Here is a 4,891-nt window from a genome sequence, read left to right as displayed (position 1 = left end):
CAAACTGGAAACATCAAACCCAAAGTTGGGTACAAACTGGAAACATCAAACCCAAAGTTGGGTACAGAATACATGGATTTTCCTGTAGTTGAGCATCTTGCGTCTGCAACTCAAATCCATTCTTTGGAATCTGCTCCTGGATCGTAGGTTGGGTGATGAAATAAATGTTTTAAAGTTTGTGTTTTGCCGTCCACACAAAAATGCAAGGAGGGAGTTTCAAGATTTTTTTTCACTCAGAACCTGTTCTAAAAAAATCACTGCTTTTCATAAAACGTCATTTCTGCGTGGCAACAAAGTTAAACATCCAAAATCTCCAAGATTAAGATGAGACAAGATAAGAACTTTGATCTCCGCAGGAGACTGGCTGCGTGTCCATTTTTCTATTTAACTGGACCAGTGAGCTGAGTGAGCAACGCTGCTGACAAAACAAAGTCAACATGTCCGAGTGTCATCGGTGGTACATCGTGGCCTCCAGGAGACTTCACGTCAGAATCATCTCTGCGTCTTCAGACACGTCTGGAGCTTTAAACACCGTCCTTGGTTTATTTATTTATTATTATTCTAAATGTGACTTGGCATGACTCCTGGCCTTCTTTGTTGCTGAGACGTCTGTCTGGCCCAAACCCTTTTTCTCAATGACTTAAACTTCCGTCTCCGGTAGAAGACCGAGTGGGCAGGAACGCCACGGGAAAATAAGAGCACCGATTTAGAAACGTTGCCTTTTTTTTAAAGGTAGATGATCTTTGCTGGAGCACTGTGTGTGTGTAAACATAAAAACGTTCTTAGTTTTTTCTTGTTGCTAGGCGACCATTTATCTGCTGGTTGTTGTCGTCTTGGTCCTCGTTGGTGAATTTCAGACGTGGTGTCAGTCTCCTTCAGCGTGTCTCACTTTGTGCGTTTGCCCTTCTTCGAACGTGTTGTTCCGCCTTCGGTTATTCTCTTTCTTCAGAGGTATTAGTGCGTGTGTGTGCGTGTGTGTGTTGTCATTGGGTTATGTGGACTTGAACTCTTGTTTGTTTTTGGCAATAGTCCAATATGCTCGATTAATACGTTCAAAAAATCACTCAGAAAAAAAATAAAACAAAAAGATTGTAAATTGGATTGAGTGTGTGTGCGTGTGTAAACCTGTCAAATAAGATTAGATTTATAATGAGTCTGGCTGTCAATCACAGCTGGGAATGGATGCTGGCACCAGGGCTGAAAGTGTGTAGGCACAGACTGCTCACCCGTCACCTCGGTTGTTTTACATGCTTTTATAAAATACTTACACGTGTAACCACTGGCGTCAGAAGCATTTGGCGGGGGGGGGGGGGGGGGGGGGGGGGGGGGGGGCCGGGGGGTCAGATGACCTCGGGGAAACACTGCATGCGGTGTGGTGAGTTGTTGTAGGTAACCAGTAAAACCCGGAGTGGACTTTCAGTGGTTTGAGTACTCTCCTATTAATCAAGTGGAATGGATTAGTTCACGAAGAAATGGAAACAGTGAGTGAAGTAATATTTTATGGTAAAGGTGGTGGTGGGGTGTCCAAATGAATATTTTTAAATGTAAGGGGGACGTGTCCCTGTGGTGCCTATGTGAGTAACTCACATTTAACAGACAGTTACCGGATTCCTTCAAGTTAAACTCTTTTAGGACCAAAATGTATTTTCTGGAACAAGACCGTTTAGCTCTTTTGAACTGAGGTTCTGTGAAAGTCTCACTAATAGTCACCATCTTACCTGTTGTAGATAGTTGTTTGGGTGACATGAATTTGGAGAAATAGTTTAACGCTGGGTTGACTGACGAGCTCAAGGCTAGTCGGAGACCAAAGTTTGTTTCTGCTGTTTCGAAACAACTCCTCTCTCCTAAACCTTTGTGGTGATTCATGCAAACGCTGTTTTAACAAGACAGCGGCAGCTAGCTGTAGCGCTTTATGTGCCGCCTGGGGCACTTCCTGCAAGAAGAATATAAAATTCTGCCGGAATAGCTGCTTAAAGTCGATCTGACCGCAATGTAAAGGTTTGTAAAATGGTGTTTTGCATGAAATTATTATTTGTACACGGGCGTTTCTTTAAGACAACAACTGGTCTTCATAATAAAAACAGATAATAGATGTTCTAATGTTTTTATTGTGATTAGAGACATTTATACTATCTGACATGGATGTGTAACTACAACTTGCCTCGACTAGTTGGAGACTCAAAATGCAGTAAAGGCACATTTTCCGCTGCAGTTTTACCGAACTCTGTTTGAGACCAGCGAGCCGTGCGACCACATTTTGAGCGGCAGTTTTAAAAACCGAACACAGGCCTGTTTGGACCGTTTTTTTTGTGTGGTTTTTTTTATTAAATATCCATCACTAGTGTTCTGAGAAATGTTCAAGATGCCCCGAACAAAAATTTGTTGCGCTACTTTTTTGAACACGTCTGTAATTTTCTTGCAACTCGAACACAAAAATCGAGAAACGCCGAAAACGTTTGGCGCCACTCACCAAGGGGCCGCGACTCCGTGACTCTTCGTTAAGGTCGCGGTGTTATTAAACTGCTTATTGGGCTTTCTGTGTTTATGCACGAGGCAGCCATGTTGGATTTTAATGTCAGAACTGAAGAGAAATGTCCAATTTTTCACGCTAGAGTTATATTTTTGTGAGTCTATTTTATTTTTTTTACTAAAACCTTCAACCGTACAAGCTAAAATGGAGCATTTTTAGTAAAACACAATATTTTCTCCGTGTTCATGTTTACCGAGGGGTTCAGGGTGTTAACATAAGCTGAATTAAATCTGTGTTGGAAAAAGATCGAATCATTTCTATTCTGAAAAGAAACCTGAATGGTAGGCTGCTACGTTATTCTGTAAGTTTTACTTTCTGAAAGTCCGGACCAACAGAACAAAGACTCATTATTAACAAAGATTAGACTAACGTTTAAAATATTATTTAAATTTCTAAATAATCAGTAAAGGATCAAACTGTATTTCAAACGTTTTCATTGCCCAGGGTGCTCTTCCCTGATTGGCTGTTGGTTCAGCCTGAAGGAGTGAACAGCCAATCAGAAAGCTGGTTCTGTTTTTTTTTTTTTGTCTGTTTTTTTTTGTTTGTTTGTTTGTTTTTTGTTGCCAGAATGAAATTATTTTTGGTTAATTGAAATAAAAAGTGATTTTTCTAAAGAGCTGAATGTTTTAAGTACATTGGGTTATTTATGGTTCCATCAAACACTTTGATGTGTTAAGTTATATAATATTTATATTATTTTTAAAGTTAATATTCCTTTAAATTATTAACGTCATTTACTCAGATATGAACAGACATCGAGACCACAGAAGAACGACTCTGATGAGAAAGTTGTGGTTGATAAATGTTTAGATAACCTAAAAGTAAATTAATCAATTAAAAAAATTTAAAAAGACTTTTTAAATTGTGACTTTAAAACTTCTTAAAAGTCCACGACTAAGTCTTCATGATTTGTTTGCTTTGTTTCACCATATTTTCTCTGTTGGCCACTATTTATTCCTACTTAATACTTTTTTTGTTATTTATCTGTTTATAATGTCACAAAGTGCTTTTGACCTAAATCTACAAAATATAATTTAATTTAAAATGACTTCTGTGTTCTTTTTTTTCTGTTGTATTTTGGTCACTTTATACAGCAATAGGTAATAAAAATGTTTTTTTTTTTTTGTTTGTTTGTGTGTATGCCTTCATGTTTTTTTTTATTTTGTTGTTGTTCCTGAATGTCGAAGCATGAATTAAAATCTTTCTGACAACAGTTCATGGTGGAAATGTTGTAGTAAAAAGTACTTTTAAATTCTGAAAATGACGTGTTATTAAAAAATCTGTATGAATTTTTACAAAAAACAAAATTTCCCCATCGTTTTTCTTAAAGTTAAAATCAATGGAACATGAAGATCGATCGGTCGATTGATTCATTCATTTTTCTCATTAACTGACAGCAGCAGTTTCTGATTAAACGTCAGGCATATCTGTGGACAGCACTACGTTGTTACAATGACCACTAAGCACTTCCATGTGCTTTTTTGTTTTCTATTTTCAGAACAAAAAACAGGAAAATCCAAAAACGAGAAGGCTGGAATATCCCGCTGACTCATAAATAAAACAATTTTTTTTTTTACCAGTAAAAGCTATTTAATCTTCATTTAATTTTTAAAACTTTATATGAATGATAATTGTTACTTTTATAGAAATAGTGTGGATAAAGTGACCGACTACGGTACATTTACAGGGAGACTTCAACCAACTGGTAAGATTCTGAACTGATTCAGATCAAAATGTGTTTTTTTTTCATGTTTTTACATTATTAAACATTTAGTAACATAATATTTACTATATATAATAATATAGTAATGATACACATGAAGAAAAATTTTACAAAGCAATTACTTAATGTTCTGATAACTGATCAACTTTGGGAGTCAACCTGATTCAAGATGGCCGACACAAAGTCAACCTCACCACACACCAAACATAGCTAAAATTCAGTCATGATGAGCTAAATTTGGTGTGGTAAAAGTAGCTGAGAGACACCCTCCAACATACTCTGAGTTCTAAGACAGGTTTTCATCTGGTGGGTTGCAAACCAAAAGTGAGTCGTGGGTGTTTGTCCCTGCAAAAACGGCGTTATTAAGAACAAATTGTTAGCCTTATAACTACGAGGCTAACTATTTTTATCCTTAAAGAAAAGAGGTACAAGAATGGAGCTCTGTGGTACCCCCCCCCCCCCCCCCACACACACACACACACACACAGTGTATTAAACCAAATAAGCTAAACTTAACAGTCAACTGTTTAAAAGTGACAGAATAATTTGAGTAAGCAAATAATGTTCTGTATATTTCAACATCACAGGTCTTTAAGACTTGAACTGGTTTGTAATGCATTAATTTAAGGAATACTAGT

Source organism: Nematolebias whitei, chromosome 1 (assembly GCF_014905685.2).
Source record: "Nematolebias whitei isolate Nwh7 chromosome 1, NemWhi1, whole genome shotgun sequence".
NCBI lineage: Eukaryota > Metazoa > Chordata > Actinopteri > Cyprinodontiformes > Rivulidae > Nematolebias > Nematolebias whitei.
The sequence above is the reverse complement of the archived record's forward strand: the minus strand, read 5'-3'. Positions refer to the sequence as shown.